The sequence below is a fragment of the Globicephala melas genome, chromosome 20, assembly GCF_963455315.2.
Source record: "Globicephala melas chromosome 20, mGloMel1.2, whole genome shotgun sequence".
Classification (NCBI taxonomy): domain Eukaryota; kingdom Metazoa; phylum Chordata; class Mammalia; order Artiodactyla; family Delphinidae; genus Globicephala; species Globicephala melas.
This window is the reverse complement of record NC_083333.1, coordinates 50,240,760-50,256,002: the sequence shown is the minus strand read 5'-3', so window position 1 is coordinate 50,256,002 and position 15,243 is coordinate 50,240,760. Positions and strand designations below refer to the sequence as shown.

The following is a 15,243-nucleotide window of genomic DNA, read 5'->3' as shown; positions in this document are numbered from 1 at the left end:
TTGTCCAAGGCAACTCATGTCGCTGGTGCTGGGGTGAGACTTGACCATTCACCCTTTCCTGACTTTCCTTTGACCTCGTCACTGCCACAGGACTGCAAAGATGGGTTGAACCTGACTTCTGTCTATCCCTTATACTGAGACTGAGCCTCCTCTGACCCCCCATTCCCCCCCATGGGGAACATTTTAATTCCTCTAAACTGTGACAGTGAGTGGCTACAGGTTCTTTACCAAGGAACAGGTCCAGCCTGAGGAGAGTTGTGCAAATTTCTCTTTGGCACCTTTCCTTATCCCCAGCTCCATGATAAGGGTCTCAGGCAGGAGCAGAGTGTGGGCCTTGGGCTCATCCCCCTCCTTAGTTTGGCTTTGCCTTATCAGTTTAGGATTTGATAACAGCCTTTCTGTCTTGATATCTTGTGCTTGAACTAAACTCCAGAAGCTTGGAATTAGGGGTGGAAAATGAAAATAAACGCATGTGCAAGAATATTGTTTTCCTTTTTCCCTCTAGGATAGTGGTTTTCAAACTCTGAGTGGGATCCACAGTGAGGAATACATTTTACATCCCTGCACAGAGGTCCACAAGTGCATAAGTTCCCAGAAACAATAATTGCCCTGACTACCTGCAGTGTGTTCTATTTATAATTTTTTCCTACTTACTTAAAAAAAAAAAATCAACTGCTGGTCATGACTCATTTATTTGGTTTCTTGACCAAACGGGTCACGGCCCACAGTTTAAGAAACATTGCTGTAGAGCAGAGGTCCTCAAACTTAAATCTGCATAAAGATGACCCAGGTAGTGTTTAAAAATGCAGTATGTAAGTCCAGTCCGGAGATGTTTATTCTCAGTGGGGCACATTTTTAATAAATGGGCCATGAGGTTGTGAGACAGGTGGTTGATAAGAAACCCTGAACTAGTGGGAATTGGGGGCAATGTACAATGAAAGGCATTAACTTAGATAAGAAGAATGCAAAGCCTTAGTCAGATATGTGAGCCATACTCTATGCAAACCCAGGATCCCTCATCTGTCACACTAGCCCAGGCTAGTCTAAGGGTATAGTGTTGTTTGATTTCAGCTGTCATGAGGCATTGGCCCTAAGAGATAGCCCCCCTTCCCTCCCCACATCCCTGCACTCCAGCCCACTTGAGGGCTGCTGTTCATGGTTCTGTACCACTGGATGTTTCTAGGTGTGTGGGGTTGGGGTCATGAGTAGTGCTGTTGAGCCTGCTGTATTATTCACAGATTTATGTGAATTTTCACTATTTTAATGACTTTAATGGTTTTGAGTCAATGACACAGTCATTGCGCCTGGGACATGAACAGTTTGGGCAGCAGAAAAGGTTGATTTTAATATCTGTGTATTCCAGGCTGTGTAATCTAGGAGAAGGGCAGACTGGTGATTTTATTTTTGTTAGGCATGGGGAGGGGAGCCAGGGGCTTGTCTGTCAACAGTTAATAAGAAGAGGTGCAAGTTTCCCCAACCCCTTGCCTGCCTCAGCCCTGGTTCTTTCCTGTGTAACAGCTCAGCTCTTGTGTGCAGGTGGATCTTGTTAGTATTCTGGTTTCTGATGCTGTTACCTCTGTCTCTACTTTCAAGCATAAACATACACACACCTGATGCTTCCACATGTTGTATGTTTCCCTCTTATTGTGTCCAAACATGTTGGTAAAAGAAATTTCCTTGAATTTATCAAAGCTACAATTTAGCTTCAAAGAGAACTCTAAATTATCCAAATTCAAATTCAACTGTGGTCCTTCCTGCCAAGGGTATGCCTTATATGGGAACACTAACTGTAGGATTGTTGAAATTAACTTTAATAATGTTCAGTTTGGTCAAGCAGCTCACATTAACGTTTAGTTTTGAGCCTATGGACAAAAAGGAAACAACAAAAGGATGGCATATCCTAGGATAGGAAAAGCAGGTGGGATTCAAATTGAGGTCTGGATCAATTTTCTTTGTAAATTATCTTGGCATTTCCCTAGGGTCTGTCAACCAAACCACTAGTTGCTCTGACAGTTGCATTCCCTTAGCATGATGAGGGGGTATAAAGCTCTGGAAAAGGAAGTGTCCTTTTGAATTTTAGCATCCAATGATGGAAAGCCAGGGCCTACAGGCTAAAGGGATTCTGTTAAGAGTTTAGTGATATTATCCCTAACAAAAGGTGATACTGCACCTGCCTGAATTTCCCTGGGAGCTGTAAATACAGCACTGGAGGTTTATAAAGTAAATAGGATTATGCCACTCCCATGTTTACAACTTTCACATTGCCCTTCAGAAATAATCCACCCCCTTTCCCTGTAGGCATTGCAGACCTCTCCCCCATCCCATCCCAACTTCTCCCCCCCCCCCGCCCCCCCAGCTCCTACCAGCCCTCACCTGGTCCATTCTGCTTCAGTCCAGCTCCAACTGCACTAGCCTTCCTGAGATTTCTAAAACAAGTAAAGTTTGTTTTTGTCCTTGGGCCTTTCTACTGGTAGTCACTGGTCTCCAAATTTTTGCATGATTGGCTTCCTACACTTGGGTCTCAGAGAGCCCCTCCCTGACCTGTTATCTAGAACAGTCCTCCATCCCTGCCCCTCAGCCCTTCTTAATCCCCTTAATTTTTTTTTTTTCCCAAAGCACTTTAATACCATCTGGAAATGCACTGTCTACTTGATGGCTGGATTGGAAGCCCCTCTGTCTTGCTCACTGCTGACAGTGCCTAGCAGGGAGTAGCACAGGATAAATATCTAATTGTTGGTGGAATGAATGAATGACCAAGAGAGCCAAGGTTTAGAGTCTTTAAGAGTAAGAAATAATACTTATTATCAAGAGAAGAGGAGGAAAAGAAGTTTTCTCTCTTTTCCTCGGAATTCCTTGGAATTACTTTCTTTTGAGATTTCTGCTTTTCACAATATTTTTCATCCTTTTATTTTTTTTATGGGTTGCCAAAGTCTCTAAAAGCTCCATTGTTATTTTGTTGTTGTTAATAACTCTTGCCTCCCCTACAAGCCTTATTCTAGGCTTCACTGTTCTCCTGACAAACAAGCATTTCTATCAGTAATCACATTTCATTAATACTAGGCACTATAAGTAGAGCTAAGAGCCTTGGCTTTGGAACCAGAAAGATCTGAATAATTAGCTCTGTGACCTAGGACAATTTGCTAAAATTCTCTACATCTCTGTTCCTTATTTGTAAAATGGGACTAATAATAGTTACTATCATACAGGATTGATGGGAAGATTCAATGAGAGAATGCACGGGAACCCAGACACGGAGCCTGGCACATAAGCTCTTGGTATTAGCTATTAATAACAAGACTAATATTAATAGTTAGATTCCCTCTCTCACTGGCAGGAATTCCCTATCCATTGATTTGGGAGTGGGCAGTAAGAGGGGGAAAACTCCCAAATTTTAAATTAGTGTAAGTAAATGAAGACCAAAAATGTCACTTAGATTTATCAGAACTGGAATGGAATTTAGAAGTCATCTAATTGCACACTGCTACCCAACTCTTAATAAACATCCATGTGGAAGAAGTAATATTTATAGAAGTGTTTGGAAGAATATGTTGTCTACCTGGTCTTAGTTTTATCCTTGAATTAAGCCGGGCCAACTGAAAGCTGCATACTTGGGCCATGTTACCTCAGCCTCTCCAGAATTGTTTTCACTGAGATGAACTTGGGTGTCCTGCCCTTTGCTTTATGGAGGGACGCTGCCCAAAATAGCTTTATATAACTTGCTACTACATTTCTTATAAGAATTTATATTGTTGAAGACTTAAGCTACAACTGCACTTAATGTCTCTGTTAAGTTAATCAGAGAAATTGCTTTCAGAACCCAGTGCTAGGAAAAGCTTTGCCTCTCCCAAGGAACTGGCATGATTTTTCTTTGTGGACAATTGGATATAACTGATCATGTTTCTCTTTTTTGCTTTGGCTGCCAGGAAGCAGAGAAACAAATTTGTGGCTTGACTTTAGTAACTGTCGGGCCCTGCATCCCAATTTTTTCCAGTGTTAACCCTATAATTTTATTTTCTTTGCTTTCAAGTTAATGGTTTATAACTCTATTGATTAGATATATGCTGGATTGGGTATTAAAATCCACTTTAGGTGTTACATTTTAGAGATATAGACATTGAGGCCCAAACAGGCAAAAAGGACTTGCTTAGGACAGAACTAATTTGGGCAAAGTACAGACTGTAAATCATATCTTTTATTTCTCAGGTCCAAGGCTCTTACTACTCCTGTACATTCTGGAAAAGTACAAACTTCTGACTTAAACTCTAAATTACCCATAATTCTCAATACTAGGCAAAGCCTTCCTTCCCTCTGTGATGGGACAAAGCAACATCTGCCAATGAGGTGTGGCACTGCCACTCTGATTCCTGTTTCCTGGCTGGGTCAGCAGCACTGAGCTCTCCTGTCTCCTGAGTTGCAGGGCAGTCAGCCCTCCCCCATGGTCTTGAGAATGTAGTATGTCCAGACTTAGTGGGTTTTATGTGAAATTAGCTTGCCTGCTCGGAATGAAATTAGCCTCTAGTGTCTGGAGTTCCCTCGGCTATTTCTTGCCATGAAAGGAAGGCTTGATATCCAGATGGCATATGGATGCCACTGAGGCTCAAACAGGATCTGCTGGGTGTGAACAGTGGTTGAGTTTGGTTGGGCAGAAGAAAGTGGTTTTATTCTATCTGATATGAAATTTAGTTATAGGAAATATTGACCTGCCTAATGATTTGTTTTGTTTTCCCATGGTGTTCTGGGTGGGAGTACCTGGGGCAAGAGAGCATAGGCTTGGAACATATCCTGCCTGAGGAAAATTTTGATTCCTATTTTGAGATAGAGAAGAGGAACCTCTGGCCTGGGGCTGAAACTCAATCTTTTATTTTGTTTTATTTTTGTTTTATTTTCCTGGGTATTCATCATTCAACAGATAATTAGACCTTTGGGAGAAAAAGGTAAGTCATAATATGGCCCCTGCCCCTAAGAGCATATCCTCAAATAGGAGTGATTAAGACATCTATGTCAATAACCAGAGTACAAGGTAGAAAGAGTTTAAGTTCATTACAGAGATACAGAAAGAAGGGTAGGCATTTTGGAGATGTGGCTGGGAAGAATGAAGAGGATTTAAACATGCAGAAACACGCCAGGGGAAACAGTGTGTGCAAAGGCACCGAGGTAATGACATGACAGGTAATGTATGAGGAATGCTCAGGAGGCATATGAGATGCAGGAAGGAGATATTGCTTGGGCTACCATTGCTACAGTTTAGAGGAGCTCCATAGATGTGGACCGTGACTTACATTTGCAGTAGAACTCTGGAGGATGAAGGCTAGCTGATATAGATAATAGGCATCCTCAAAAGTGAGACTAGGGCTTCCCTGGTGGCGCAGTGGTTGAGAGTCCGCCTGCCGATGCAGGGGACGTGGGTTCATGCCCCGGTCCGGGAGGATCCCACATGCCGCGGAGCAGCTGGGCGCATGAGCCATGGCTGCTGAGCCTGCGCGTCCGGAGCCTGTGCTCTGCAACGGGAGAGGCCACAGCAGTGAGAGGCCTGCGTACCGCAAAAAAAAAAAAAGTGAGACTATCCCTAGGGATTCTCAAACCTGGTTGCCTTAAGAATTCCTGGCCCAGCCAAAAGGCTATAAAATCAGAATTTAATACCTACACTTCCCCCACCCCAATTTCCCAGGTTTTCCTAATGCAGACCACCCCACACACGTCTGAGGTCTGGAAATCACTAAGGTAGTTGCTCTCCCTGGCAGATACCAACTACTAAACATCCTTAACCTTTGGCCTCCTTTCCCTTAGTTTCTATTTTTGCCTCTTCCTTTTCTTCTTTTGTTTGTATGTTCCTGTGTGTCATCCATTATGTTTGTTTTCCCTTTATCTCTTCTTTTATCACCATTTTGGTCTTTGTCTGTTGGGGGTCCCTACCTAAGGTGACCCACCACCAAATGGACCATAAAGTAGAAATGAATTCTCTTTCAGCATTTGCTGTGCTAATGGTATAAACATGTGTATTATGTAAATATAAATTAGATAGGGCTTTTGGTTAGTTTTGCTTACATGATTCTTAATTTGTTTTATTTAGGATTGGAGGGAAGAAGTATCCCGCACATGCCTGCAGCCTTAAAGCTAAATATCCCATTAGCATGAAGAGATGATAAGAACTGAAAACTAGCTTTTTCTTGTGCCTAATCTGTTGTCCCACCTTCTGGTTCAGGTTATTCCCTTCCCTTATTTGTTTTCTCAGGTTTCTGCAATTAAAAGTTGATGCATTGAGCCAACCCTGACAGCCTGAAGATGTTTTAAGAGAACTTGACATCTTTGTTTTGCATTGTGATTAATTGACTTAGACTCTCCCTCTGGGAGATAGTCTGCTTGTTTTAGAGGGCTCAAGTACCAAGGATGCACATCTTCAGACTCCCCTCTGTCATGTCTCGGTTGAAGGATCCCCTGGGGGGTGGAGGTTGAGGGGGCTGTTCCCAGGATCCCAGTTACGGTACTTTCTAGTAGAGTGACCTTGGGCAAATTGCTTAACTTCTCTTGAGCTTTTTCCTCATCTTTCAAATAGGAGTAATCATCATAATGCCTGCCTCTCTGGGTTGTTGTGAGGACTGAGATAATGCATATCAAGTACTTGGCCCCTTATGGGCCCATAGTACGAAATTAATAAATTGTAGAGTCCTGGAGGCTTACTGACAGTTGCTGAAGGGCCTCAGATGACTCTCCCTATCTCCTCCCCTCCTTTCCCACCCTCCTTCAACCAACACTTTCTGAGCTCTTGGTGCCAGTGGGGCTTTGGGCTAGCTATGATGGGTGATTAACCAGACATGGTCTCTGGATGTGGTCAGGAACAGCACACAGCCTAGTGGGAAGATTGACCCATAAACTACTAGCTTTGTGGAGGTTTCTAAATTATATGAAAAAGCTGCACTGGCAATGTGCATGGCTCCCCTTAGTGTGCCAGGCCTGAAAGGAAAGGAAGCTGTCTTTCTTATTAAAATCTATCTCCCATTCCCATAATAGGAGAAATCCAGAAATTTGCTCTAGAATCAGTCTGTCTTCCCCACCCTATTCCTTTTCCGCTGCTTCAATAAATGGCAACGCTAGATGACAGTTTAATTCTTAGAACAAAATGCATCCATCTTTGGGTTGGTGATGGCTGGGACTTTGGACATACAACAGGCATCCTTTTGAAAGTGCCTCTGCCCTTTTTTTCTCTTGAGTTTTAAGTTCAATTTCCAAATTCCAGTCGTGGAAAGGCAGGGAGCCCAGCCACAGATGTGAGAGTCTAGAGTTTTGGATTTATTTGAAATGGGAGATTAAAGTGAGAAAGCCAAAGGCATGCTGACAGCTGAACAATAGAATTGTATTGGCAGATTTGGGATGGATGGTTTGTAATTAATTGAGGCCCCAGCTGTGCCCTCGGGGAGCAGCAGTTAAAGAGAAATCAAGGTCACACAGTGCCCATATTCCGAAAGACATTCATTTAGTCAGTAAATAATATTGGATATTTGAGTGTGTGGGACACAGATGACAATCAAATAATCATCTCAATAAAACTACAACTGTGAAAAGTGCTATGCCTCTGGAATCGGGGGCCTGACTTAGTGGGTGTTGGAGGAGGCTAAAGGGAGGGTTCCCTGGTGAAGTAGCCTGAAGACTGGCCATCTCTTACTCTGCTTTTCAAGACGTTGTTTTCTTGATAGATCTTCTAAATGTCTGTTTTTACATTACAGTTCAAGTGTAGCCTTGTCTGGGGACAGAGGAGTGGACCCAATCTCTCTTTGGGTCCCAGATCATGGGAAGAAAGTATTCGCTTTGTTTTGACCAGGATTATCATCTCTGACCATGGCCAAATACAAAATGCAGGACTGACGCCGAGGGCGGCAGTCTCTGGGAGCTGCAGAAAAGGGTGGATCTGGTTTCTCTGAAATGTGGAGCAGGACGGAGGGACCCCTTCCCTCTTAGCCTGCACCAAGTCTACCACTGCGTTTTCCCTGTCTCAGTCTTGCCTAGAACAGCAGCTCAGACTGCCGTGGGGGGTTTGTGGGGATCAACCTGGAAGGGTTTCTCTAGGGGTCCAGAAGCCGCTGCCAGCCTGGGGAGGGTCCCTCGGGAAGCTGCCCTAGGTGACACACAGAAATGGTGGGAAGGGCCAGGTGAGACAGCATGGGAAATATTTCTGCAGCCAGACAGCAGCTGGGTAAAACCATCAGAGGTTCTTGTGGTGTGGCCCATCGGAGATATGGCTCCACAGTCCTGAGTTGCAGACTCAGGTCTCAGGACTTGCAGCCCAAGTAAGTTTACATCATAAGAGTTTGCTAGTTTTCAAACTTTGTGGAGCATTAATGGCGTGTGAGTCCCATGTAATGCTCAGAATTCAGTATTTTAAATTGTACTGGATAGTGGCAAGTAAGGAGACTAAAAAATATCAGCTTTACAGGGCAGCACAGTGCCAGTGATGGTCATTCAGTTTACTCAGTTAGTTAACATTTATCAAGATCTCCAATGTGCTGGATACTAGGAGTCCTGGGGAACCAAGGCGGGTAGAGACTGGACTTCTGACTGCAGGAATTTTCCAGTCTGGGAGACACACAACGGTGGTGTGTTAAAGTGCCATTCCAGAGAACAGTTTTTTTCATGCTGGAAGAAGGGGGTCCCCAGCTCTGCTTAGGGTCTTATTTGAGCTGGATATTAAGGGATGAGCAGGCATTTCCCGGGCAGAGAAGACAGGTTAAGGCTTTGCAGGAGGCTGAAATAACTTGAGAAAAGGTGGTGAACGAGCTTGGTCAGCTGGGGAAGCAGGTTTGGAGTGGGGTGGGAAGGTGATGAGAAGATAAGGAGAATTGGGCCCAGGTTCTCCGTGCCACCTAAGGGGTTGGACCTTGTCCTGTAGGCTGCTAGGAAACCACTGGAGGCTTTGAAACATGAGAGAGATGTGATCAGATTGTGCTGTATACATAGAATTCTAGAATGGGCTGGAGAGGTAAGAGCTGAGTCAGGGAGACCAGTTTAGGAGGTTCAGGATGAGAGGGGACGGGGCTCACACAATGTGCTGGCTGTGACTGGGGATGGCAACGGGAGGGGGGATTGAGAGGCACAACCCACTGTCTAGGGGACAGAAGGAGTGTGACATAGAAGAGAGAGAGAATAAAGGGTGTTTCCTGCTTGGGCAGCTGGACCTTCAGGAGGAAGGGACAGAAGGGGGGTGAAGGGGATAGGATCAGGGGGAAGGGAAAAGACGGTGCTGGCTTTGGGAGTTTGAAGTGCCTTCCTAGGAGCCAGAAAGAGGCCCCCTTTAGAAAGGAATCCAGGGTTCAGGAGCAGGGGACAGAGGTGTTTAGAAGACTTGGGTATGGGTGAGAAAGCTGGGGCGGGAAGCACCTCGGCATATGGTGGAAGAGCAGCCAGGGAGTTTGAGGCTCAGTCAGAGACACAGAAGAACCCAGAGAGACAAGATGAGGCCCATAAGGGAGAGTTTCAGAGAAAAAACAGCCCATGAGAGAGCTGAATGCAGCACCAGGGCCAAATAGCGTTAGCATTCAAAAGTATTAGTGTTTGGACTTGGCATGTTGGAGGCTGCCCATATTTTTGTTACTCAAAAGCCTGGTTGTGATAAATGATATTCATGGAGCATTGCCAGAAGGCTCTGTAGCTCTTCCATTCCTCTGGAGAGCTGATATCACTGGATCCAGCCAGACCATCAGGATCTGGGTCCTTGGGCTGCCACGTCCTTGGGCTGCCCTGATTTGACCCCATGTAGAATCCCTTTTACTGAATTGCTCTTTGGTGTTCATTACGCTGGCCGTGTTCATGGAGGGGCCTCTAAGAAAGTCTTGCAAGAGGGTTCCATGGTGGGGAGGGCTGATGTGCGCTGGGGCTCTGTGCGCTGGGTTGTTCATTGTCTCCTGTGACCACCCACAGGAGAAATAAATGTCTCTCAGAAAATCTGTATCCTGAACAACCAAGATGCTTTTATTTCATAGGAAATATAAACCTTATAACTGCTGGTATTTTCTTTCCTGCCTTGGTTACTGGGGAGCTCAAAGCCAAATTTGCAGTTGAAATTCAGTAAATATTAAGCAATTTAATAGTATGTATTTCTGTGTCCTAACCCTCCTTTTGTTCTTTTATTCCTCCTATCGTAATTTCTTAATCTATTTTAATAGTATAGTATTGTTTATGTTTTTGTAAGCCACCTTAAATCCTTTTTGGACCTTGGAGTTGTATAAGAAAAAGAAGAAAGCCATTGATGAACTTTAGCCAAGCGTCCTTGGTAATAAATCTTCGGACACATCATTTTTGGTTGAAATTGTAGAAACAACCCAAAGTGATATCTGATCTCTTCATAGCCAGCTAGCAACAGCTACTTCTATGTAATAACTAGTAAATTACATGCAGGTTTCAGAATGTTCAAGGGGAAGTGCCTCTTCTCTGTGCCATGTTCTAACAGATGTAAGCCTCACATGGGGGCCTCGCAGGCAGAGTGCTGAACTAAGGACCATGTGATAAATATATTGCTTTGCTAACAGATGTTGCAAAGCACCGTCCAGCCATATCCAAGTGGACTCTGCGAGACTGGCAGGTCCTGTGACCTCGCTGAAATCAAGGTCTTGACAGAATAAAGGTGGGTGGATGGGTACTCAGTTCTGGGGCAGGGTTCAGCTGGCAGAGACATCATTACAACATGAAATCAGGACTTCAGGAGGTGAAGGAACCCTAGAGATCATGTAGGATTATCATCTGACAGATAATGCTCCTGAAATCAAGACTAGGCCCTGTATCCAGCATAGAGATGAATGGTTTGTTTTGTTTATGAAAGAGAGTGGTTTCTCTTTTTTTTTAATTAATTAATTTATTTTTATTTGTTGATTTTTGGCTGCGTTGGGTCTTCGTTGCTGCACGCGGGCTTTCTCTAGTTGTGGCGAGCTGGGGCTACTCTTCGTTGTGGTGTGCGGGCTTCTCTTTTTTTAAAAAAAAAAAATTTGATTTTATTTATTTTTGGCTGTGTTGGGTCTTTGTTGCTGCTAGGTGCGGCAGCGGGGGCTACTCTTTGTTGCGGTGCGCGGGCTTCTCATTGCGGTGGCTTCCCGGGCTCTAGAGTGCAGGCTCAGTAGTTGTGGCGCACAGGCTTAGTCGCTTCGCGGTATGTGGGATCTTCCTGGACCACGGCTCAAACCCATGTCTCCTGCACTGGCAGGCAGATTCTTAACCACTGTGTCACCAGGGAAGCCCAAGAGTGGTTTCTTGACTATCCAAACTGGTTTTTATTATCAGCTGGATGGATTTGAAGTACCACCTGGGTCCAGAGCTATAAAGTTGTTAACTATGAAGTGATAGCATTGCTTTCCCAGTACGTCTTGCACATCAGATCGTGGCGGTTTTGATAGCGGAGTTTCAGTAAAGTTGTCAGTAGTGGCCTCATCCTGGGATTAGTAGAGTCAGTGCAGACTGCAGAGGTAACTTCCACTTCACTAAGTAGGTGATGGAATGGTCTATTGTTTGGAATGATATTGCAATAATGTCAGATTCCCAGCTAAGCCACCAAAACCTACTAAAACCACAGTATACCTTTAAGTGGATTAATTTAGGCCTAACCCTCTAGCCACCATGAGTCAACCGGGCAGACAGGAGCACTGCTCATTTGGGTCTTGTGAACAGGAACAGTTCCCACGCTTTTTCTCCCTTCCTGGTAAGGATGATCACAGCTAATCAAGGTTATTGAGTACTAATGATGTGCCAGGTGCTATGCTGAATGCTTCACTTGCCTTATGTCATTTGACGCTTTTGTCTCCTCCATGAAGTAGGCACTGTTATTCCCTTTCAGGCAACTTGCCCAGTGGTGATGCAGCTAGTGAGAAGAACCAAAACAGAATCCAAGTCCATCTGTCTCTAATGCTGTCCTCCTCACCAGTGGACGACACCACCACCCACTTCTCTTTGTGGCAGCCCAGGGAAACTGGGTCTCTATGCTCCCTGGTCTGAGTCCAGGATTCTGATGAGATTAGGAATGGGGAAGGAGGACTACCCTCTTGGGATAGGGGCTTTCCACAGCCATTCTGTCTCTTTGTTTTTTTCTGTCTCCAGTCCCAGAAATGGCTTACCTATCCCCCTTCCACTGTCACCTATTTATTGCCTCCAATCAGGGCTTCTCTCTTTGCTCCTGGAACAGACTACTCAGTCATGCTCCTACCCTCCTGTCCTTAAAGCCTCTTCAGGCTTTCTAAGAGTTCCTACAATAAGTAAGAGATGGAGAAAGCTGGGAAATGGTTAAGCTGTTACCTCAACAGATATATATATATATGTGTATGTATGTGTATCTATATATATAAATATTTACTATAGTATATTTTAACCTAGACCCTGTGAGTGTGAAAAATGGGCATGGATGCCAATGACAGGCCTTTGATTAACATCCAGGACTTTAAAAACCTTCTGTTGCCTAGAAGAACTGTAGTTACGGGCATCTCAGCACAGGATCTGAGGGGGGGCTATCGGGGAGAATAGGGTTCCATGGGGCCAGAGTCATTCTGCGTCCTGCTTCATTACTGGCAGGGGGAAGGGAGGAGCCTCAATCATTTGTGCTACCCACATGGATGAGTAGACTGGTCTAGTCAGCAGCCCAAGGAGAAGCAGGGGTAGTTCAGTCCAACAGTGGCCGCTACTGTGTGCTCTGTGCTGCCGAGTTCAGGGGGTACAGAAACAACTAAAATGTGGTCCCTACTCTTGGCACTTACCTCTAGCAGAGGATACAGAGGCAGAAGAGAATAATTTCAGTTTCAACAGGGTAAGTGTTAAGATGGAGGTGAGCACAGAGGATGGGTCAAGAAGTCCAATGCTGAGGGGATATTTGAGCTGAGTCTTAATGGACAAGTAAGGGCCTGGTGAGGAGGTGGGAAGGATATGTCAGATGGAGGGAATGGCATCAGCAAAACCACGGAAGGGTGAAATGCAGGTGTGGTGTATTCGGGGGAACTACAGAGAGTTTGGCTGGCAAATCTGAACACTTAGGAGACTGTTCCTGACACACAATAGACCCTTAAATATCAGTTCAAAAGATGGAGTATACAGAGTATGAGAGGTGAGTCTCTCATGGACGCCATTCATGGATGTCAATGGTTGTCAGCAATAATACACACTTGGAATTTACTGGGTGCTTACTACATGCCAGGTGCATATGCTGAGTACTGTATGTGTATTAGCTTAGTTAATTCTCACAAGAGCCTTATGAGGTCAATATTAGTGTTCCTAGGTTTTGATGAGAAGAGCAAGGTCCAGAGAGGTTAAGTAAGTTGTTCAAGGTCACACGGCTAGAAAATTATAGAACTGAGATTTGAAACCCTCGGAGTCTGATTTCAGAACCTGTCTTTTAAAAAAAATTGAGTTATAATTAACGTACAATATAATATTCATTTTCTGGGTACAACATAGTGATTCAATATGTTTATACATTATGAAATGATCACCACAATAAGACCTGTTACCAGCCGTCATCATCCGTCACCATACAAAGTAATTACGGTATTGTTGAGTATATTCCCTATGTGTACATTTCATCCTCATGACATTTATTTTATAGCTGGAAGTTTGTACCTCACCTATTTCATTTGTCCCCCCCCCACTCCTCTCCTCTCTGGCAACCACCAGTTTGTTCTCTGTATCTACGACTCTGTTTTAATTATGTTGGTTTATTTGCTTTGTATTTTAGACATGTAAGTGAAATCATATGGTATTTGTTTTTCTCTGACTTATTTTACCTTGCACAATACCCTCCAGGTCCAACCGTGTAGCTGCAGATGGCAAGATTTCATTTGTTTCTATGGCTGAGTAATATTCCATTTTATATATATATATACACACACATACACCGCATTCCTATTCATCTATCGATGGACACTTACATTGCTTCCATGTCTTGGCTATTGTAAATAGTGTTGCAATGAACATAGAGGTGCATAGATCTTTTTGAATTAGTGTTTTTGTTTTCTTTAGTTAAATATCCAGAACCCATCTGCTTACCCACTGTCCCGTATTGCCTTTCTGAAGGACATGAAAGTGATGACATGGTGAGATCTGCTTTTTTTTTTCCTTTTCCTCCTCCTCTAGTTCTTTCTTTCTTTCTTTTTAACGTTTTTATTGGAGTATAATTGCTTTACAATGGTGTGTTAGTTTCTGCTTTATAACAAAGTGAATCAGCCATACATATACATATATCCCCCTAACTCCTCCCTCTTGCATCTCCCTCCCACCCTCCCTATCCCACCCCTCTAGGTGGTCACAAAACACCAAGCTGATCTCCCTGTGCTATGCAGTCTGCGTCTTTATTCTGTCCTGCCCCAAGGTTCTTCACAACCATTTTTTTTTCCTTTTTTTTTTAGATTCCATATATATGTGTTAGCATACAGTATTTGTTTTTCTCTTTCTGACTTACTTCACTCTGTATGACAGACTCTAGGGCATCCACCTCACTACAAATAACTCAATTTCATTTCTTTTTATGGCTGAGTAATAATCCATTGTATATATGTGCCACATCTTCTTTATCCATTCATCTGTTGATGGGCATTTAGGTTGCTTCCATGTCCTGGCTATTGTAAATAGAGCTGCAATGAACATTGTGGTACATGACTCTTTTTGAATTATGGTTTTCTTAGGGTATATTCCCAGTAGTGGGATTACTGGGTCATATGGTAATTCTATTTTTAGTTTTTTAAGGAACCTCCATACTGTTCTCCATAGTGGCTGTATCAATTTACATTCCACCAACAGTGTATGAGGCTTCCCTTTTCTCCACACCCTCTCCAGCATTTATTGTTTGTGAGATCTGCTTTTTAAATGCATAACACCGGCTGAAATGCAGAGGGTGGATTTAAGGGGGAAAGGAGGCTCAGGGGCCTGCCAGGGCTGTGTGAATCAGAGATGCTGTGTTCCTGGCAGTGCTTTTAGGGCCTTTGGGAGCATGGCCACTGGGGAAACCGCCTCTTAGGGAGATACTCCTATGGTTCCTCCAGGGTCATCATCACCTTGTCTTACCTTGAGAAGAGAATTCTAGGTTTAGAGAAACGTCATCCCAGTAGTACCATCTACCTTGCTCATTGAAGACAAGCTAGAGAGTCCTCATGGAAGTGGCAGGAAAACTATGTATGTCTCTGAACTCTTTGGCCTCCTTTTTCTTCTCTTTTTAAGTAGCAACATATATTTTTAAAAATTCATTAACCACTAAAAATAATAATAGCTACAATTTTGGTGTGTTTTGTG

The 15,243-nt window shown here is 43.8% G+C and overlaps 1 protein-coding gene across 1 annotated transcript in view; it reads left to right on the top strand.

Moving 5' to 3' along the window:
- Positions 1–15,243, top strand: part of YPEL2 (yippee like 2) — a 60,386-nt gene that overhangs the window by 1,497 nt on the left and 43,646 nt on the right. The gene's annotated exons all lie outside the window — the stretch shown is intronic.